Here is a 24559-nt window from a genome sequence, read left to right as displayed (position 1 = left end):
TGTATTTCAGGCGTATATACATGTGATTTTTCATTTTTCAAATAATAATTTTTATCTTTCAAATTCTCATTTGTTTTCAATTTTTCAAACTCAGGTCTAAAAGGAATGATAATAGCAAGAATTAACCATATTAACATTAATATTCCAGTGCAAAGTAACCACATTCTCTACCATTTTCTAAAAACAGGACATTTAGATTTAATCATTTCAGTAGTAGCCATTTTATTTTTTTACACAGCAGTTTTTACAATTTTTTTACCCTTAAATTGTCTCTTTTTAACATTGTTTTCACTTACAATGTTTCCTTCAAGTTCAATTACAGCTTTTGTTTATATATAAATCCATAACATTCTATTGGGAATAACTTTGGCGTCAGTGGACGAATCTTCGTGAATTTCTCAAAGTAGATGGCCCGTTCCGCTCCGCTTCTTTCCTGAAAGTCTCGGGTAGATTCGTCAAGGGGGTCCCAAAACGTGTTTTCCCCATGTTATTTTCCATAGGACGATTAGACACAGCTACAGCCCGAACAGCTGAATGGAATTACATGAAAGTTGGCAAAATGGTATAGTCTGATTCGCAGATCGCCCTTTTGTTTAAATGGTGTAAATCCCTCCAGTAGTTGTTGAGAAAATAGAATTTGAAAAAATGTATATATCTATAAGCGCGCACCGTGCGAGCACCTTCCCGTGCACGAGCTGCATGCTGATTGGCTGCCACTGTCTGTCAACACTCCAAAACAGAAATTGATGGCAGCCATCTTGTGCCTCGGTAGACTGAGGCACAAGAAAGCAGAAAAACAAACATGTAGAACTCAAAAAGGGGTCAGGGTAGAAGCACCCTGACCCCCTAGGCCTGCTCAGGGGTCCCTGTGGGACCCCCAAGGCAAAAACATTATTTTTTCAAAAAATCGCGGGGTGCGCACCCTGAGATTCCCCCCCCCCATTTTTATTACCCTTGGGGGTCCCACAGGGTGCTTCTACCCTGCCCCCTTTTTGAGTTTTAAAACTTTCCGAGCAGGAGCTGTATGCTCATTGGCTTTCAACACTTCAAACCAGGAAGTGTTGGCAGTCTTGTGCTTGGTGGACCGAGTCACAAGAAAACAGAAAAACAAACGTGTAGAACACAAAAAGGGGGCAGGGTAGAAACACCCTGACCCCCTAGGCCTGCCCAGGTGGTCCCACAAGGACCCCCAAGGCCAATTTCTTTTTTAAAAACCCGTTTTTTTTTCCAAATTACCCCCCGGGGGGACAAAATCGCAGGGGCATACTGATAAAGAAGTGTGGGGGGGGGGATATCTCCCCCTACACTGCCCCGGGGACCGCCGCCCCCCAGGGAAAAGCAACACAGCCCCCTGGCGCATAATGGAGGCTCATGGTGGGCTAGTTGACCCCTAGGGACCCCCAGTATGCAAGGGAAATTAATCCCCCAATTTAGAACATTCTACAGGGCGTGTTTGCTCAGTTTAACTTGGGGAATTATTACTGTTCAATACAGAGGTCCCCTAGAGGGAACTAGTCCAACAGGTATCTCCAGTAAGCGCCATGGAGTTGCGCTGCAGAGTGTTGTAAAAAGGGGGCGTGCCCTCTGAACACCTGTCTGCAAAAATGTAGTAAATCAGTATAAAAAAAATTAATACATTTAAAAATTGTCATTTAAAAACCTTCGAAATTCAATGAAAAAAACATAGGTTTCAGGCCTTATATAGTTAGGAATTAGCATTAAATAAACCTTGCAAATTCACTGAAAAAACTATAGGTTTAAGGCCTTATATAGTTAGGAATTAGCATTTAAAAATCATTGCAAATTCACTGAAAAAACCATAGGTTTCAGGCCTTATATAGTTAGGAATTAGCATTTAAAAAACCTTTGAAATTCACTGAAAAAACATAGGTTTCAGGCCTTATATAGTTAGGAATTAGCATTTAAAAAACCTTTGAAATTCACTCAAAAAACTATAAGTTTTAGGGGTGTTATAGTTAGCTGGACATTTCACTCCTACAAAACCATTGAAATTGCTCATATATAGTTAGTTGTACTAACTATATTTCGGAAACCCGCAATCCACTGCTGATGATGTCACATATTACATCATTCATGACATGGTCAGTGACATCACTGATGACATCTCAAATGACATCACTGATGACATCACTGATGACATCATCCAGTGAATGTGGTTTGCTTATATATATATATATTTCAACAAAGAAGGTTGCCCCACATGAAGACACCCACACAGGAGAGTTAGACTTCAATATTTAATTGCAGGCTGCAGTGGTCATAAGTTCATTTCTTTAATCCATTATTACATGGCCAAACACGTTTCAGATACCTTTGTATCCTTGTTCACTGGCATATTCCAAAGTCACAGCTGCCATTCATGTGATCGTATTTGAACCCCCAAGTCCCGCCCCAGTGGGCGTATGCTCAATGCCTCATGGAACTTGAAGTCTTTCCATAGTGAAACCCATGTGGGTGCTGCTGTGCCTGGAAAAATTTAAAACAATGATTTAATCCCAAGTTGGTTGATGGAAAAGCAAAAAACTGCAGCACACTGCCATTATTGAATCCCGCAACCATGAGCTCTCCCTTCATGCGGCGCTGGATTTCCAACGCCGCTGAGCCGTTTCTGAGCAGCGGGGCATCTTCGCGGCCGGAGGTTGTTTGTTGGATGTGGGGGACAGTGGTGAGGGCGAGGCTGAGTCGGGGTGTAGAAGCTGAGTCTGCTGTCAGGTACTCACTTCCTTTTGCAACACCTGGACAATGCAAATTCTCCTGGCTGCTATTTACTTCTCTTATTGGAGGCAGCACCATGTAGGTCCACTCAGGTGATTTATATTTTTGATTTGGTCTTCTCACTCTTTTTGGCCTTTGTACAACCTCTATTTTCTTTCCCAATAACTCTTTCTGAATGGTTATTTCATTTACTTGATCCTCTTGTGCTTTTGCTTTGTTAACCAGTCTGATTTTCAGTCCATTAATTTCTTTGGGCCAATTATCTCTTTTTCTCACTCTTTTTGTTTCAGGTTCAGTAGTGTTTTCGCTCCACTGTCCAAGTTCGTTTTCTTGAACTTCTCTTCAATTGAGTTTCATCATCACTGAAATCTGTCTCTGTTTCTGATCTTTCTATAGTTTCATTTATAATGAATTTTACAGAAACTGATTCTTTCTCTGAGCTTAAATTCTCTTTGATCAGTTTTTTCACTCTGCTAGGAACTTCTCCATAGCTGGTACTAGGAAGCTCATCCTCATTGTGAGTTATTTCTTTTTCACCAGTTTTAAGATTTCTGTTCCTGCTTTCAGAGCTTTCAGACTGTCCTTCAATATCTCCGGAATTACCAGTTTTATTTTTACTTAGCTCAGTGTCCTTACTGGTATCAGTTTCTACCAAATCTCGACTTACAGGTCGATCTTCAAAATTTGGTATTTCAACAATTTCATTTTCTCCTTCTGATGCAGAGCTAGTATCTGATAACAGGTCGAGCTTCAGTATCTGGATCTTTTTCTGGTTCACCCTCAGTGTCTGAGTCAGTGGTGCTTTCACGCTCCTCCTGCAGATTTTCAGGCTCCGGCACACAAATAGTGTAGCTGGCGTACACCCACCTTTTGACTGCAGCACATTTACTGCAGTGGTACTAACCAGAATAAATTGTTGAGGTTTTTGCCAGCGAGGCACTAGACAATTTCTTCTCCTGTGAACCTTTATCCGAACCCAATCTCCAGGAACTAGATCATAAGCTGGATGTTTCTCTTTCGTTTGTGCCTCAGTTCCCACCTGATGGAACACAGAAGTTACTACGTCAGACGGATTTTTGCAGTAATCCAGTATGATATCATCATTTATGCTCAAAAGTTTATCAACTGGTACAAATGCTTGTCTTATTACTCTTCCCATCAAACTCTCATGGGGTCTTAATCCTGTTCTTTTGTCAGGAGTACTCCTCAGGGTCATAAGAACAAGTGGCAGTGCATCGGGCCATTTTAGCCCTGTGGCCAAACACATTTTTGCAATTCTGTTTTTTATTGTTTCATTTACTTGTTCAACCACTCCTGAAGCTTCTGGTCTGTAAGCACAGTGCAACTTTTGAAGAATGTCCAGTGCTTCAGAAATCATTAGCATTAATTCATTGTGAAAATGAGATCCACAATCTGTTTCAATTGTTACTGGGAAACCGTAGCGTGGTATTATCTCACGTAACTGGAGTTTGGCAACATCACTCCATCATTCCTCCTGGTGGGGAATGCTTCAACCCATCGTGAAAATAAACAAATGATCACAAATACATATCTAAGTCTGTTATATGGTGGCAGTTCAATGAAATCCAACTGCATTCTTGTGAATGGACCTCCCTCTCGTCCTATGGTTCCCAAACTCACAACAGTTTTCCTTCTTGGGTTCAATTGCTGACATACGAGACATCTCTGACAGAGACTCTCGGCAATCATCCTAAACTTAGGCATGTACCATGTCTGTCTAAACATTCTTATCATAGCATCTCTTCCAATGTGTTCTTGACAATGATACATTCGGGCCATATTTGAGATCATGTTATCAGGCATTACTGGTCTTTCATCATTATAAACCCAAATTTCATCTTCTTCTCTTTGTCTACATCCTGCTTTTAACCAATTATCTTTTTCTTCTTCATTAGCTTCTTCCCGCATTTGTTTTACCCCCTGCCATACTGTGGTTAGCATCAAAGGACTTGAAACATGTTCAGTTTGCCTATCCCGATTAATAGATGCAAGATTTTTGGCACAGTATTTTGCAATTGAATCTACATAATTATTACCACGAGTAATGTAATCATCTCCTTTTTTATGAGCTGCGTATTTTACCACAGCTTTCTTGTCTGGTAATTGAATGGCATCAATTAACATTTTCACAAATTTAGCATTTCTCTTGCGGGATCCTGCTGAAGTCATATACCCTCTTTGGGACTACAGTTTACCATAATCATGGAAAACCCAAAATCCATACTGACTGTCAGTCACTATGGGGATCCTTATTTCTTTTCCCAACTCACATGCTCGAATCAGTTCCGCAATTTGAGCTGAACGAATTCCTTTCAGACAAGATGCTTCCATGACATCTGCTACTGTACAGACAGCATAAGCAGCGCTCAGTACACCTTCATCTGTCCTCAAACATGATCCGCCAACAAACATCACATAATCAGATTCAGGTAAAGGTACATCTTTGATATCAGGCCTTGGTTTAGTGCAGTATTCTAGAACATCCAAACATTTGGGATCCACTTCATCTCTTACTTCCACATTCATGACATCAGGTCATAATGTAGATGGATTCACATTTACACATCTTGAAATTGTTACGTTGTCTGCACCTAGAATTGTTTTTTCATATTTTGTCATTCTATTATTTGTAAGGTACTGTGTCTTGGTTCTAGTGAGGAGAATCTCAAACGAATGAGGTATATACACTCTCAAAGGAAATCCCATCATTATACCTTCACTTTGTTCAAGCCTCATACTTGTAGCAGCTTCTGCTTTTAAGCATCCCGGCAATGACCTTGCAACGGGATATAAAACAGCAGAAAAGTATGCAATTGGCTTTCTCAGTTTTCCATGCCTCTGTATTAGAACTGACAATGCACATCCTTCTCTCTCAGTGCAATATAATTCAAAATATTTTTCATAATCCGGCATTCCCAATGCTGGTGCTTCACATAAACTTATTTTAGCTGCTCAAAAGCTTCCAGTTCTGCCTTATTCAGTATTATTGGATCTTTTACATCTGCTTTTGTCAATTTTTGTAATGATTTAGCTATTAGTGAAAATCCACTAATCCATTGTCGCCAGTATCCAACTATCCCAAGAAACATTTTCACCTGTCTCTTTTTTTTTGGGAGGTTTCATTCCTTGTATCATTTTAATTCTTTCTATTGTGACTTGTCTGATTCCCTTAGAAAACTTGTGGCCCAAATATTGTACTTTTTTCTGACAGAATTGTACCTTTTATGGTGGCACTTTATGTCCTTCTTCTGGGAGATGATTCAACAATGCAACAGTATCTGAAACACATGCATCTTTTGTTTTTGACGCCACTAACAAATCATCAATGTACTGCACTAGAAGTGACTCTCCAGGTAGACTTACATTTTCAAATGATTTCTTTAACAATTGATTAAAGATATAGGGACTTTCAGTATACCCCTGAGGAATTCTGCACCATGCCAAAATACGGTCTCTGAATGGGAACGCAAATATTGGTTGGCTTTCAGGGTAGCACAGTGAAGAACGCATTACATAGATCAATGACTATATACCATTCTGCATCATGTGGAATTTGGTATAGAATTACTGCTGGACTTGGCACTATTGGACAACATGGAACAACTATCCTATTTACCTTTCTCAGATCCTGCACTATTCTGAATGTTCCGTTAGGCGTCCCATTATAGGCGAATTACAAGGACTGCTTTCTATTTCTCTCAAAATCCCTTGCTCAATCATTTTATTTATTACTGGTGTTATTCCTTCAATTGTTCCAGCTGTCATTTTGTACTGGGGAATATTCGCATAACTTATTCCTTCTTTCACAGAAACCTTCACAGGATCTACGTTTTTCATCAAACCAATATCTTCTCCTGTGAAATCTCACACCTGCTCTTTGACTACCTCTTTCAATTCATCAGGTATTTTCTTTCGATCAAACACAGGAAACACACTATTATTTTCTGCTTCTATTAGTGTCATTGTCATTTTATACAAACTATCCTCGTCTGGAGTTTGAAGCTCAATGCCATCTGGTGAACAGTAAATGGCACAGTACATTTTGCACAGTATATCCCTTCCAAGAAGATTTACAGGACTACTGTCACACACTACAAATCGATGCATGTCTTTGAAATTTCCAATCTCTATTTCAATTGGTTTTGTTAAGGACGTTTTAATCTGCTGATTAGCTACACCTACAACTTGAATGTGTTCACCCGAGAGAGGAAGATTTTGAATTTCCACTGATCTAACAGTAGAATGGGTAGCACCTGTGTTCACTAGGAAAGTCACATCTACATCATTCACCTTCCCATTCACATATGGACCAGACTGATCTACGTCTAGAGTAGCGCCAAGCACGCACTCTTCACCCTCTATCAGGCACCGTCAGAAACTGTCATCCGACTCACTTCCGTCTTCTTTCAGCCAATATTGCAGACTCACATGCACTCTGGGATTTCTTGTTACCTGATCTCCTGCACAGAATCCTGTCTCTGTATTGTATCTCTGTAGGCTTACATTGTGAGGAAGTGGAGGTTGTGGCACCTGGCACTGTGGATTAACTACCTGTTGCTGTGGCGATGGCTGTTGAATTATCTCATTCTGCACCTGCGGATTCAATGATGTATTTTCTGAATTACCTTTTGGTGGAAACTTACACTCTTTCCTCCAATGCCCCATCCTACCGCAATTATGACATGGATATTTCTTCTTTAATTGTTCTATATTTCCAGTTAATATTGGCTTATTGAAATTTCTCTTTACTCTATTTTGGTTCCCTTCTGTAGTTTTATTTTCTAGTTGAGCTACTTGATGCTCGGCAAACTTTACTTGTGCCCACATTGCTTTCTCCTTGAGTTTCCTTTGTTTTACTTCAATTTCATCACTACAGTATTTTGCATGTCTCAAGACTTCGTCCACAGAACATGATTGCCATCCCATTAAATTATGCTTAATCATATCCCCTATTTCTGGTCTCAATCTGAACACAAAGCGATATACAAAATGACTCAATCCTTTTCTTTTTAAAAAAAATATATTTTTATTGTCGTTTTTTGCACTCTTTTTTTGCAAGCAATACAGGATTACCGATGCATCGAGTAAACAAAAGAAAAAAGATTTAACAGAAAATCTAAACAACAGAGACACAAGTAAAGCAGGGGAAAAAAATTCATAGAACAACATAGAGTGTATACAAACAGTAAAGCATTCATCAATCTATGCATAAAACATTTTTTAAAAAAAGAGGAGGAAAAATGGGCAGATACCTAAGAAAAATCAAGCGAGATAAAATATGAAGTATTATAGTCAGTCCAACTCCCCCTGAATCCATTGCCGAACAGGGTCCCAAATTTTCATTCCAAGAGATCTTTTTCTTCTGCCTTTCGTTCTATATTATATGAGGCTAGAAGACGTGCTCTCCATACATCAAACGAAGGAGGAGAGGAGTTAATCCACTCTTGTGTAATACACGCCCTGGTTATTGCCATAGATAAAAATAAAAGATTTTTTTTCCCCTCTGGTAGAATGTCCGAAGTTACACCAATTAGAACATGTTCCCCCGTTAGCGTAACTGTAGACCCAAACACTGTAGTCAGAAATGTCTGAATTGCCGCTACGAAGGGAGCTAGCAGAGGGCAGGCGAAAAATATATGTATAGAGTCTGCGGCCTGTAAGCCACATCTATTGCATGCAGTTCCTACCTTCGCCCCCATTTTGAGATTTTTGAGGGCGTGTAATATAAATCATATAAGGCCATAAAGTGCTGTGTGCGGGATCTACCTGTAATCAAAATAGTATTAGCCAAAGCTAGACAGACAGTTTCAGTACTTAGCTTCTCTGCCCATTTTGCTGCATGAAGTGCTAAATCATCTGAACATGCGGCCTAAAGGACTCTATAATAATGGCCGATCGATCTTTTAGTAAACAAATTGTCAATGAGTGAGATCCTAATAAGACCAGAAACTTCCAATGGCGACAGGGTATTAAAAAAGCTATGGATCTGGAGGTATTTAAAGTAGTCCTGAGTTGTAAGGTTATATCTGTCTGTTAGTTCCGAAAAGGTAAGTAACCGACTATTCTGCCATAGATCGCCCACACAGTGAATTCCTTTATTTCGCCATCGAGACATAACTGAGTCCTGAAACACAGGGGGAAGTATTTTAGATGCAGAGAGAGGTGTGTAAATCAGCACTTTCATGATCCCCAGCTGGCGCCTGACTATCTTCCATACTCCAAAGGCTGCTTTCAGCGTCTTAAATGTAGTTTTTTTTATAATAGCTTAGCTCTATATTTTTGAGAAAGCAGCCTTGACACTCCTCTCCCAGTATTAGTTCATATATTGATGGTAAATGGCTCGGCAGGATCCTTGCTTTTTCACCAATAATCAGAGGGGAAATAAACTGTAAAACAGATGCAGCGTAATAGTACAAAAAATGTGGAATTCCCCACCCCCCCCTAGATTTTGGTAGAATCATCTTTTTGTATGATCTACAGTGTCTTTTATAGCCCCAAATAAACCTACATATCATTCTTTCCAGTTGTTTGAAGAAACTCAGGGGAAACTCAAGAGGGATTGATCGAAACATATAAAGAAATTTTTTAAACATTGTTCCGGCCAAATATGGATAAATGAAAATGATCAATGCGTTTGAGTGTAGAGTTTGCTTTTTAAAGAACTGAGTTAAAATTTAAATCTGGGATAGCAGATACGGGGATGTAATTTTAATGCCCAAGTATGTTGCTACAGGTACAGTTTTGATCAGTGGAGGAGGGGTCTGGCCAACAAATACATTTTGTGTTTTCGCGATATTCAGCTTGTAGGCGGAGAAAGCCCCAAACTGAGTGGCCAGGTCCTCTTTCACTGGCATAGCTTTCTGAATATTAGTTGTTAGCACTATTATATCGTCCGCGTAAGCAAGGGCTCTATAATTTGTGTTGGAAACATGTACTGGTGCTATGTCAGCTGCTAGATTCAGTTTATTCAAAAATATGCCTATATAAAGTGTAAACAAAAGTGGGGAGGATGGCAACCCTGTCGGGTACCTCTTGAAATAGACAAAAAGCCAGATTTTTTAGTACCGATTTTTATGCAAAATGTAGGTAGCACATAGAGAGACTTTAATGCTAGAATAATCTGTGGGCCGAAACCTTTCAATGACAGCACCTCCCACAGATATGACCAGGCTACCCTGTCGAATCCCTTCAACAGGGTAATGCCGAGATCAGATCTCATTGCTTCGGCCCGGTCCATTAAGGTGATTACGCGCCTGACATGATCCGAAGTATCCCGATTAGGAATGAATCCATGCTGCAGAGGTGAGACTATTGTAGAGATTACACCCGAAATGCGAGATGCTAAAATCTTTGAAAAGATCTTACTATCCGCGTTGATTAGTGAGATCGTTCGAAAAGAAGGGACGAGAGGGGGTTTGCCTTTTGTAAGAAAAGCCATAATAATAGATTGACTCCATGGTGCAGTTGCTACCGCATTTTGAGACTCTACACAGGTTTGAAGAAGATCTTGTTTCAGGACATGTCTGAACATTCTATAGAACTCTAGGGGTATACCATCTGGCCCCGTAGCTTTCCCGGTGGCCAGCGAAAGAATGGCTGCCTCTAATTCATCCCATGTGATTGCTGCATCTAGGGCCGCAGATTGGGCAGCTGTTAACTTAGAGATGTTATCAGTCCCGCAAAAATTTAGCAGGGACTCCGATGAGTAGGATACATTTTCCTCCTTATATAGTTTGCTGTAGAATAAGCGGAAAACCTCCAAAATTTCTTCAGGTTGTCTATAAATTTGTCCTATCTCACCCTGGATCTCATTCACAGTGTTGAATACTTCCTGCTGCCGGAGTTTTTTAGCCAAGATACGCCCTGACATTTCCCCCACTTCATAAACCTGGGAGCGAAACACTGCAACCTGCTCTGCCAGTCTCCTAGCAAAGACCTCATGCAACCTAGACTTATGTATGGCGAGCCTTGATTTAATATGCTCAATATCTTGAGCAGCATTAATAGCTGAAACTAATTTTGCCTCCCATTCTTGTACTGCCTTATAGTAGGTAGCGAGTTTAGTCCGAGAGGACCTTTGCTCGTTAATAGAAAACGACAGAGTCGCTCCCCGAACCGCGGCCTTAAACGAATACCAAACCATTTGAGTAGAGGAAGACCCTCGATTGATATAAAAAAACTCTTTTATCCATTTAGACATATATTCGATGTATAACGGGTCTGTCAAAAGTTTACGTTCAAATGTCCATGAGGCTATATTCGGCATGGTACCTGACTGCTGCTTAATCTCTATTAATATGGGGTTATGATCAGAGATTATTCTTGGGAAGATCTCATAAGTGATGTTATTTATAAGTACAGAGGATACGAAAAAATAGTCTAAACGTACCATTTTCTGATGTGGGGCTGAATAAAACGTGTACCGGGGTACCACATCTCTGTTAACAAATCCCACATCAGATAGACCAAACTCTCTAACTAGCCCTCTTAGTGCCTTGTAAGTCTTCTTCTTAAGCCCACCATAGATAGTCTCTGACCTTATATCAAAATCTCTTTCAATATGAATGTTGAGGTCTCCACAGAGTATTAAAGGAGCGGGCCATCCAGCTAATTCTAAACTGAGAAAATTTAATAGCTCGGAGTCGTCGGAGTTTGGGCCATTAATTGAGCAAATAGTCCACAGTTTACCATCTAGAGAAAGTTCTATTATGACCCATCTTCCATACTGATCAGTTTTTATATGGTTAGAGCGTCCCACCCCTTATTATAAAAATACTTGAATGGCAATGTGAATATGCCCCTGTGGTACCATTTTCTAAATGTACATGAGACCATGTGTGATTTCTTTTGAAACTTTTCTATATTCACACTACCCTCACTACACTCTACTTCCCTCATCTGTCCCTCTTTCCCACGCCCTTCCCTCCTTGGGCAATAAGAATAAGTTTATTATTTTGATAAATGTACATGTAACTGATTTGCAACTGAGGATGTGTATTAAAATAACATCACTCTAAATGTAATATCTCCAGAAAGTTTTTTATATATCTCTTTTTTATGTAAATCCTGTCTTTGTGCTCGAAAAGTTGTTTGAACTGGGACCCCTTTACATGTAACATCCAAATCTAGTGGGGCAGACCTGTTACCAGCAGCTCCCCCCCTGCGAACCGTGTTCTCTTCAGCCCCCCACTCCATTCGAGCTGAAGAAGATTCACCATTATCACCACCATCTTCCATTGATGAGCTAGATCTCTCTTGAACCCCACCAGTTAGACTAGAGGTGCTGGCGTCATCTCTCCACTCCCCATCAAGACTCTCCAACTCCAATGCATTGGATAGATCTGACCTTAAATAAAAGTTCCCCGCCGAGTCGACCGACTGCGTATCCCCAGAAAGATCAGCTTCCTCCTGAGAATAAGTAGGAATAGTACTACCAGGTGTGCCGCTAGATGTGCTGCCTTGGGGTTTTGACCTCTGAGCACCGGCAGGAGCTGTGGCCTTGCTGATAATTCTTGCGGTATGGGGAGTAGCTACCTGTACTAACTGAGGTGGACCAGACCCGGAAAGAGGAGCCAAAACCTCCATGTTCTCGCTGCCGCTGATGTCTTCCATAAGATAATTGCTAGGGTGTGCCAGCGGGGAGTCAGTGTTTCCAGATAAGTCACCAGTAGTCTTTTCCATATTTAGTGCCTTATTACCCTTTGTGAACATGCCAGGTATTTCTTTAGGTATAGCACTGCTACGGGTCCCAGCATGCATTAGTGCAGGTTCTTTGAGAGGAGTTACCTGAAAAGCCTCTGCAGCCTTAGAGATTAAAGTACTTCCCTCTGGTAACAGATCTGAGTCTACATTCGGGACATTCGGAACAATCGGTGCAGTTCCAGCATTACCCGGCTTACCCGTCGTCGTTGCTGCAGCAGTCACTGCCCGAGTTTTTGGCTTGAGCACTTTAGGCGCTGTACCGGGATTCTGATTCTTTGGACCCATCGCTGGTCCTTGTCTCCGTGACCGTCTCCCCAGTGCTCTTTCACCTTTGGGCTGTATGCCTGTAAGACCGGGTTTCGCTGAAGGCTTCTGACACCACCACAGCAGTTTTCCAGCGTCCCAGCGGCTCCACCCCAGAGGCTGCTCCGAGGTAACGGCCACAGAATGCCAGATGGCTTGCAGACACAGACGGTACATGAATAATAAATCCTGCCGCATACTCCGTTAAGCGCGATATAGGTGAGAAACCCGCCAGCGCCTCTCTCGGCACCTCTCTCGATATCCACGGGGAAAGTGAGCACCCGTCAGCAGCATATGAGAGCGACCCAGCAGCGAGCACGGTTCCGCTGCTCACTCGAATGCGAGCGCATCCGCCATCTTGCCCCGACTCATATCCTTTTCATTCAATTCCTCATATCCACTATACTGTTTAAACCAAAATAACAGTCTCTCATAAAATGCGTGAACTGACTCTTTGGCTTCTTGTATTGTCCTGTCTATTTTTACCCAATCTGTCTCTTTTGGTGGAATTTTGTTTTTCAGAAATACTATCACTTGCTCATATTTTCGCATTACTTCAGGTCTAGGAGCACCTGTCACTTTATCTCGTGGATATTCAGCTTTTTGCCAGTCCACCGTAATCTTACACTCTGACCATAGATCGGCTGGTACCACTATGTCAAATAACCCATCTAAGTCTTCCCACAAAACCTTCTAAACTTTCACAAATCTACTTGCCTATGCTACTCTACTGGTTTTTCTCTCAATCTAGGAAAATCATTGGTGAATGATAAAATATCTTGTCTACTCCAAGGTACATGCACATATCCTCCTCCGGGTATTTCTCTCATAGGAAATTCTTTTACCACTTCTTCGTTTTCTCTTACTGGGAACGCTAATGTGGATTTGTCACTACTTTCCTCTCTTTTCTTTGTCCAAATCATTTTCCACTTATCAGTGTCTCCCCATTTTCTCAATAACACAATTAGCTCTTTTATTTGAGTAATTCTCCCTGCTATATTCATATTTTCTATATCTTTATCATTAAAATCCACTCTATAGGGTTTCTGCAATACTTTATATTTTGAAAAATCTACATCCATTTCACTTGCTAACCCTTCAAATCGATCATGCATGTTTTTGGTTTTCCACGTAAATACTCTAACACATGAATGTGATCTCATCGTCCTGATCATTTTTCAATCTATCTGTACCAATTGTTACAATTATTAGTTCTTCCATATGAACTTTAAGTCTTGCTACATCTAACAGTTTTTGTTCCGTTTCTTTCAGCTTTAAAGTTTTAATCCAATCACTTAATTTCTGCTCTGTTGGCCCTACTGGAGTTTGTGTTAAATCAATTTTTTTCTCTACATTTTTCTCAGGAATTATAGAACTAAACTCTGCTCCTGTTGGAAATTTATACGGGAGACTCTGATTTAATGTAAAATCCGGCGGTGTCATTTGATTAGTGCGTTTAATTTCTGACAAATCTCGGTAAACTTTTTCTTTTACTTTTTGTAAACTCTTATTTAAAGGAATAGTTAGAGACGGTTCTTTTTTTCTGTTTTTCGAACACTGGGATTACAGGACCTATTGTTAAAGGAACAGTTATGGCTTCAATATTTTTAGCCAATTCATTCGTTGAAAGTATATATTCAGAAGTACTCTGTTGTGCTTCAATTGTTGTTCTACTCTATTTCCAATTCTCTCTGTTCCATCCCCTTGTTTGGGTGTCCCAGTATATCCAGTTCCTATTAATGGAACATCCGAATCATATCTCATTTCGACTCTCTCCGGGACATCTCTGAAGTTTGAAAATCGTTTTGGAGTTTCTGCTAGTCTATCCTCTAACTGTGGAGCACTTGGAGTTGTACCCATAGAATTTGCTTGTAATGGCTGTGGTCTCCTATTTAGGATCTCCTCCAGCACTGCATCCTCGGACCAACAATCCTCATAATTTCTTCTTCCTGTTTCTATATTATTCCTCTTTTCTGTACATTTTCGCCCTTTTTCCTCATCAACCAATCTAACCGGATACATACCATCAAAAATGTTAGCATTTCTCCACCTTCGCATTCTACTCACATGTGTCTCTCTCCAAAATCCACGACCTCTATTCCTTGGTCCCATGTAATCTCCAAACCTTTCTTGCTCTAAATCATGCATTTCATCTTCCCACTCAGCTAAAGCTTCAAACTGAGTTGGTCTAGGTCTTGGTTCAAGCTTCATCATTTTTTTTCTCAGATTCCTCAGAACTGCAAGACTGAAAGATCCTACTTTGGGGAAAGCTAATGCACCATCATTTTTGGTATACCTTGCCCAATTTTCTAACCATATACATGTATGGTAGCCATATTTTGTCATCATGTATGATGCAGGCGTTTTCGGCGGAGGAATTAATTTTCCCTCCCTTGTTTGAATTACTTTATCCTTTTTTAACACATTTTTTAATTTTTGAAACCATGAAGATTACTCTTTCTCCATTCCGTAATAAAATTCCATTTTGTTATTAATCTTCTGTCTTTTCAAAAGATCGCACTCTCTTCCGTAAACTGCTTCGTAACACCAGCCTATCGCAGCGCGGTCCACACTAACGCACCAATTAGAACAAGATACGTTTCATTAGTACTCAACCCATTTTTTCGCTGCTTTTGCACTAATCAGCCCTTCCTCTGTCTTGGTGACGCGGACCAATCCCAGCGCGACACCTTTGACGTCAGCCTTGCTCCGGCTTCTGCAGCTTCGACTGACCCCTCCTTTACAAAATTTATCAGCACACTGTATTTACACGTTTATACAACTAAAATCAGTTAGTAACCACATAAAACAACTCCGTTGGTCTGTTTCGCTAAAACCAAAGGGATAGTTTCCTCAATCACACAAGAATTCTGTATTTCCAGTAGACAGCGCTTACCTCTTCTCAACCACAGAATTTTTACTTTTGCCGATAAAGTAGCACTTCCCTCTACCTTACCCTTCTCTCAAGCTTGGGTTAAACTTTATTACTCTCTCCGGGTATAGTTTTAGCCAGAATACGCAGTGATCCCTATGCTCGGACCCAAGATTTCACAGTTTGCCCTCGCTATACATTCACCACTTTTACACATAAAGGTCCCTAAACTTTTAACATACGACAATGTCACCACTTTGAAACAGACTATGTGATGTGCGTCTTCACTTGCCACACTTCCTCTGCCTGCAGACAGAGTGACCAGTTTCCCACACTTTACGGAAGCCTTTTCCAGACTACATATAACGTAATACGAATTCAACAGATGTTAGTCCAAGAATTCTGTACCTCAAATTCTATATATTCTACCGTACATATCATATATCCTAGTCAACCTATAGCAACCTATGCTCTGCTACCAAGTAATACTGGCGCAGCGCGGCTCCAAAAATTCTGCATAACCCATCACCTTAACCCACGGAGCTATTCACTAATTTCTCACAAATGTGCCCATAACTTCTACCTTTCATTCATTCACACATTTATTCCGCTCCGAGGATTCAGTGAAGACCAAAAGGAGAGCCGCGGGGCTATAGCGGAGTGTCTAAACATAAGATTGATACATTATTTACACCTGCAGTTTTAATTCTAATACAATGGTTTTTCTGAAGGAAAGATTTAAAACACCCCACTATTCATTTTTGATGGATCAGGTAGTAAAAGTTAACTAAAGGACAACGGACCTGCTTAATTTTCCATTTATTTAATTTTATTGAGAGATTTAATCTCCTAGCATGATCTCTACGTTTTATTTTGAAAGAAAAAAAATCTGTTATACATTAATAATCCTGAAAGAAAAATTAAATTCAAAACATTCATTTATTAGCATGACAGTTTAGGAAAATTACTTAAAACATATTACCAAGATGTAGAGACGCAGACATCAGCATAGAACAAAATAGTTCCCAAAGAAAACACCTCTCTATCTCTCTCGATGTTCCCCTCTCATAGGACTTCGCACCCATTCAAAAGTTAAAGTTAAAAAAAAATTCAAAGTCCCTGCGCCATAGGAAAAATTGCGCAGACCGACAGTATATCAGGGTGCAAAGATTAAGTCGAAAAGCATGATCCTTTAAAGTCTCAAATGTCCTCTTTTATGCCCCTTTTCACTTACTTATCGATCTAAATTTGTAACTCTTATGTCCTAAAATGTCCGTGATTGGTCAATTTAGAGGTGAATGAGCATCACCTCATCGCATTACTGTTCAATTTATGCGGAGTCTTCATTATGATTGAAAAAAATAGTGGTGCCATTGTTCAAGTTTTACTTCCTTCATAGTGCCCTTTAAATTGTTATTCAATGCCCCATTCCCATGGGCCATCTTGCTGACTTTCATAAAACTTGGCATCTACTCCATGTCGCAGGCCACGCTATCCTTGACCCGTACTGCACAGGCACATCCAGCTCGCGCTTCCAGTCGGCACATGCCTAGTTAGACCGCCACCTCAAAGTCACAGTCAGCTTCCATTTTCTTCTGGTCACATAGGCCTCAATTTAGGAACTATTTAGAAATAAACACAAGTAAACCTAAACTTATGAAATAAAACGTTTCTGTTTACCTCCCCCTTCTAATAATATCCCAGTTAGTATTTACATAGCTTTAAGCAACACATATGCGTGAATTTACTTACCAATTTTCATGATTTATGCCACAAATAAACAGACAAAAAGCACATTCATGCAATTTCAAATTAGATTATGACAAATGCGTACCTTTTATGACATGATACACGACAAATTAGTAAATTATGCTTGCCAATTTCATGCAAATTAATATCCCACATGTGTTTGTGTGTGTGCATTCTATTCTATGTTGGTTAATTACAAAACCACACGTTTAGTACATATTACTGTTATGGAAAGTTATTTTCACAAGGGGTTTACAAAAATGTTTGTTTCCACCTTGCTCCATCACTTCAATAAATCATGACATAGGACTCAATGCAATTATGTACTTCCTGAAGCAAAGACCAATCAGTGAATTACAACACACAAACATGCTGATTGATATGATAACCCTGTGCCTAAACAACAATGTTTTCATCTTCAACCAAAAATTCTGTTCTCAATGTTGTGGCACCACCATGGGAGTTTCCTTCTCTCCAAGATATGCGAATCTCGTGATGGGATGGTGGGAGAGGAACATAGCTTGGAGAGAAGAAAACGACCACCACACGATGAATGTAGCCCTTTGGCTGCGGTTCATCGATGACTTATTCCTTTTGTGGAAGGGGACAGAAACAGAGTTTCTAGACTATCTAGCAGTCCTCAATAAGAATGAGGTGGGACTTAAATTTACACACAACTTGAACTCAAAAGAAATAGAGTTCTTGGACACCACGATTTACATTAAGGAAAATCAAATGCACACTACAATGCATAGAAAACAGACTGCAACAAACAGCCTACTGCATGGACTCAGCTTCCATTCTCAATCCCTGAAGAAGAGTATACCCTATAGGGAGTTCTTACGAATGAAGAGAAACTGTTCGGAACATAAAGAAATGACAAGCAAATTTGATGAACTTAAAACCCGTTTTCTGGAAAGAGGATACAAACATGCAGATATTAAGCAAGGTGAAGAAAAAGTGAAGAACAAAACAAGAGCAGAAACCTTGGTGAACAAAAAGAAGAAACACCAAGAGGACGGTGAGAATAATAATAATAAGAAAACAGAACCAAATAAATGTCCACCACGTCTAATACTGACATACAGTAAGGAAAGCTATCAGATCCAACAGACTCTATAGTCAAATATTGGAATGTCTTGAAAAAAGATCCAGACATAGGTAACCTGATTGGAGAACGACCAATGGTGTCCTACAGGAGAGCACCTACCCTATCAGACTCTCTAGTAAGAAGCCATTTTGAAGACAAAAAAACAGAATCATGGCTTCAATCATGAGCAAAGGGTTTCACAAAATGTACAACGGGCAAGGCCTGGAGGATTGGTAGAAACTTAAAATCAGTGAAGGACCACAGAGGAAAAATCTTGGAAATAAAAGAAATATTCACCTGTGAATCAACTTATGTAGTATATGTTTTAGAATGCTTTAGCGGAATGAAACATATAGGAAGTACCATCTGTCCTCTCAAAAAACGTATATTAGAACATGTAAGAGCGATACAAAATTCAGATCATACATATGCTATTGCAAAACACATGAGCACCCATAAAGAAAAGACAAGGCTGGATATAAAATATTCAGGACTTGTGACAATCCCCCTGCATGAACAGGGGGAGAATAGAACTCAGAAACTCAGGTTGTTAGAATCTAGATTGATAATAAGATTTAAAACCAAGTGGCCCCAGGGCTAAATGAGGACGAAAAAATGTACGTGCACCTATGAGACTGTAATCTAAACAACGCTATGTAGAAAAAGTAAACTACACTAATTCCCTTGTAAAGAAAATGTGACAGAAAAATTGAAAGTGAGATAGAAGATAAACATTAATTCTGTCCATGACATCTCCCCTCGCTCCTCCCTCCCCTCTCCCTTCAATCCTCAATAACACAAATCTAAATACCCCCTGTTCTTTCCCTCCATCCCTTCATCCCCTTTCCCTTCCTTTATGATTATGGATATATTTCTTCATTCTAATCATTATGTTGAGTAAGATGTGAATAATAGCACAACATATATGACTGAGGAAACCTAGATTTGACTACTGTGACAGTAGCGGTTACGCTGTCTCGATGTTGATCGCGACGTCGCATCGACCAATAATGGCACTCAGTCGAAATTAACTAGAACACTAAGTATATATGAGCATTTGTATTGACCAAATAACCCAAGATAAATATCGGGAATCAGTCAATTGAAAACATGTCACCAGACACGCGATGTGTATGTGCAAGGTTCTGTACAAGGCACGTACCATCAGTGCTCACATTAAAACTGTGGTCTGTTGGACATTGTGAACAATGACTGGGCAGACATAACAAGACAATAAAGTTTGTTTTGAAAAAACACACAACTAATATAAACTACCTTACCCAGAATGCACTATGTCAAGTATAAATGTGTATGAGTATATAAATGAGAAATGGAAAAAGGACTCTGTTAACACTGCCGTGATCAGGAACCTAGAGTTCGAAACACGTAGGAGAGTCACGATTTGATTAAATATTTCTGAAGTCAAGAGGTGTGCTGCGTTATTTATCTGTGCGGATAATACTGAAAGTGGGGCACTGTTCTGGTCTCGCCGCGAGTACCGGCTGTGAAAGTGCTCCCTTCGTAACAGGGTGGTTATATATATATATATATATATATATATATATATATATATATATATATATATATATATATATATATATATATATATATATATATATATATATATATATATAATTATAGTTAAGGCCTGGTTTCCACAGACAAAGTATTTTTGTTATGCTACTAGCTTTGGCGCTGTTTGACAAATCTTCACTAGATTTTCAAAACTAGTGTACAACTTACTTCAGTTGCTGTCTGCAAAGTTTTGGGAAGATTCGTCAGACGGGGTCCAAGAAAAAAGAGGGTCCCAAAACACATTTTCATTTTGCATTTTCCTATAGGGATTTGGGACACGACTACAGTCTTAACTGCTGAACGGGTTTAAACCAAATTTGGCAGAAAGCTAGCTCTTGGTCCAGAAAGAGCCTTTTTTTGTAATTTGGTGTAAATCTGTTCAGTAGTTTCGGAGTTTTTGAAGAAAAAAAATACATATATATATATATATATAGCTACGAGGCACCTAATCCTCTTATGATGGTTGAGTGGGGCGAATGCAATCTGGACTCCTCTCGTCGCCTGATGCAAATTTTAGTCAAGTATGCAGAAATTGACGGGGAGGAACTCCAGAAGAAAATAGACGCCTTGGAGGATGCAATTAAGATACAAGTGGGCGAAAAGGAAACTCACCAAACAACCAAGCTGAGGGAAGACATGTTAATTAGATTGGCCAAAGAAGAGGAAAAAAATAAGACCAGGAAGATTTATAAATTTCAGAGGGACAGGGATGATTATGCCAACGGGCAAATATTTACATCTGCACGCCGCTACGACAACCTGAGAGTGGCTACAGCCAGCAAACGCAGCACTGCCAATACAGGAGCTGCCAAACCAGTGACGGATGAATCGTCGGTAAACAGCTCGGCCGCAGAGAGTGGGTTGGATAATGAAGACACAAGGAGACTGGCCAATATTAAACTGACTCTGGGGGAAGAGCTGGACATTTTAAAACAAAACAGAAAAGATACTTTGAGATCGTAATTCCAGGGCAAAGCAACACAACAAAAACCCAGCGTAGGAGGGGCAGGCGCAACGCTGCAAAACAAAGGAGATCCAAGCAAACGGGGTCGGGCCGGGGAGGAACCCGAAGGAACCCTCAATAAAGAATATTGGTGAACCGCAAGTATGCAATGGGAATAGGTCTCAGGATATACAGGAAATGCAATCAAAATCCATAATCAACTTGAGTACCTTAGACCTGACGGCAGCGGAGAATCAATTATTAAGCTTGGGCCTGAATTATTGCCCAGAGTCGAATTTCTGCTATACGAGAACTAGGGCAGATGTTTACAAATATATACGTAAACTTAAGCTAAAAAAACTGTTTTTGCACAAACTGACGAACATTGGTACGGGGATACCAGAGTCTGAAGTGGGAGCCACAGGACTGACAGTCAGTGACATTGGTTCATTCCATGATATATGTCAACTGGGAAATGATGACAACCTAGGGACACAGGAAAGAGTGCTATTGAGTGGCCAAACGAAACCAATAACCCCTTTTAGACCCAAATCTAGATATATCCCCTTGGCAGCACATGATGGACTGGATACATTCAGTGAGTTAATGGTGGCGCAAATAAAAAAACTAGCTCACGCAAACAGTGATAAGAGTAAAAAATATTCAAGCCAAGAGAAAAAATTTAACCAATTGGTCAAAAAACTACAGAAGGCAGAATTGGTAATCCACAATTCTAACAAAGGCGGAAACATAGTCTTATGGCCGATAAAAGACTACTTACAAGAAGCATATGGTCAACTGGATGACATCCAATGTTACAGGAGGAGCAATCCACTAAAATACAGTACTATGCAGGACAATTTATGTAAAGATTTGGTGGCATGGAAGGGACTAGGATTGTTGAGTGGGGATGAGTTCAAGTTTATTAAAAAAGATCACCCTCTAGTCCCTTACATCTATTTCATACCTAAGGTTCACAATAGCCTTACTGCACCGCCAGGAAGAAAGAATAATTGATGCCTGCGGGGGACCACTGGAGAACCTCTCAAAATACATTAATTATTTTTTGCAAAAGCATATGAAATCCTTAGATTCATATGTCCAGGACACAAGTGACTTTCTGAGCAAAATAGAAGGTATTGAGTGGAATTCTGACCTGCTTTTAGTGACATTGGATGTAAGCTCCTTATATACTTGTATCAAACATAGGGACGGCCTGCGTTGCATGTGAATACTATTTAAGCACCAGGCCAATGGAATTTGCCCATCATTCGAAAATGCCTGCGGGGGACCACTAGAGAACCTCTCAAAATACATTAATTATTTTTTGCAAACGCATATGAAATCCTTAGATTCATATGTCCAGGACACAAGTGACTTTTTGAGCAAAATAGAAGGTATTGAGTGGAATTCTGACCTGCTTTTAGTGACATTGGATGTAAGCTCCTTATATACTTGTATCAAACATAGGAACGGCCTGCGTGCATGTGAATACTATTTAAGCACCAGGCCAATGGAATTTGCCCATCATTCGAAAATGCCTTTGGAAATGTTATCTTTCTGTTTGGAAAACATTTACTTTATGTTTAAAGACCAATTTTTTCAACAGGTTCAGGGTGTAGCCATGGGGGCCAGTTTCTCCCCAAGCTATGCGTGCCTATCTATGGGCTGGTTGGAGGAACTGGTCCTCAGGCGTAAATTTGAGCAATACTGTACATCCAATATAGTCTCTTGGCTTCGTTTTATTGATGATTTATTTATTGTTTGGTGTGGCTCTGAGGAAAGTGTTTTAAATTTTATACAGGAAATAAATGTAAATGACCTTAATTTAAATTTTACTTCTAGTATTAGCAAGGAATCTGTGACATTCTTAAATGTGCAGTTTTTTTAAATCTAATAATGTTCTTAGTACTATACCTTTTTTAGAAAGCCAACGGCTGGTAACACTTTACTACATGCCCCAAGCTCTCATCCACAACATCTTATTAAATCTATACCTTACGGTGTGATGCTTCACATCCGCTGCATCTGTAGCAAAGAAGATGATATGATTGCAAAACAACAGGAAAGTTTAATAAGATTTGTGGAAAGAGGATATAGTTTAAGAATAGTGGAAACCGCCATGAGAAAATCACAGCAAAAATCTAGAAGTGAACACCTTAATAAGAGTCAAATCTAGAGTACAGATGCCAATCCGATTAGGTTAATCCTGACATACTCCAAGCAGGAAAAAGAATTAAGGAGTATAGTTAGGCACAACTGGCACTTTGTTCAGGATGACCCTGTTATTGGAGATTTGATGCCCTCAAATCCAGCAATAACTTTTCGCAAAGGAATGAGTCTGGGCAGTATTTTAAGTAAAAACAGCCAGGAATGCTTTAAAAAGAAAAATTGGATGCCCACCAGCAAGGGCTTCTTCAAATGCTTGTCATGCAAAGCATGTCAACATGGTGTAAATACCAAGAAATACACCACTGTCATCCCTAGGTTAACCAGAGAGAACAAGCAACATCTTACATGCAAGACTGAGTACTGTATCTACATTTTAGAATGTGAGTGCCATCTGAGATATGTGGGCAGCACGAAGTTGCAAGTACATAAAAGCATTTTGCAGCATCTGCGAGCAATAACTAACAAGGACCAAAGTTATCCGGTTGCAAGGCATTTTGAGGCATGTCACAATAGTAAACCTCAATGCTTAAAATACTACGCAATCGAATCCATCCCTGTAACAAATTGAGGAGGGGATAGGGAGGCTTGCATGAGAAGGACTGAAACTAACTATATTCTGGAATTTGACTTTAAATGGCCAGGAGGATTAAATACCACTGAGGACCTCTACACATATTTGTAAACAGTTGATTTACTTATGAGGGGTCTTATGTGTGATTACATAAAAAGGAGTAAAAATATATATCAACATACCATATATTTTGGACCATTTGGAAATTCGAATATTTATATTGCTATGTTCTTGTATTGTATTTATACATTTTTATTTTTCTACCACTTATGAAATTTAAAACAAGAAGTATTTCTTTTTACCATTGCAGTGTATTTACAATGTGCCATGATTTTTTTTTTTTTGAAGACCTTTATTCAAGTAGTTCACATTATACAAAATTCCCGCCTACAACCCGACGGGCCGGCCAAACAATTGAAGCAGTGTTAATATCGTTGCATGAAATACACAGCCCCTGTGCCGTCAACCCGGGGGTATGGCGGCATTTTAAAGTGCATGTGCATGAGATCATGGAGTATATGACAGGATGATGAAGGTCTAATTTTATATTTTATTGCATAGGATAAGGTCAACAGTTTTGTAAATTTTTAAATAAAACAAATAAAGAACAATCTCCCCTTTAACACGGTCGTCAAGTTACAACACAATCGAGTACAGTGCAGTTCCGGTGCGAAAATGACAGCTAATCGTGTTCAAGTGCTAAGAGTCATTTAGTGATGAAAAATCATTATATATCCAACGAGCTAGTCTGCGTGGTATTAGGAGGCTCGCAGATGTTACCCATGTAATCGTTCCAACTGGACCATATTTCCACTCACTTACGAG

The sequence above is a fragment of the Lissotriton vulgaris genome, chromosome 5 (genome assembly GCF_964263255.1).
Source record: "Lissotriton vulgaris chromosome 5, aLisVul1.2, whole genome shotgun sequence".
Taxonomy (NCBI): Eukaryota; Metazoa; Chordata; class Amphibia; order Caudata; family Salamandridae; genus Lissotriton; species Lissotriton vulgaris.
Note: the sequence above shows the minus strand (reverse complement) of the source record.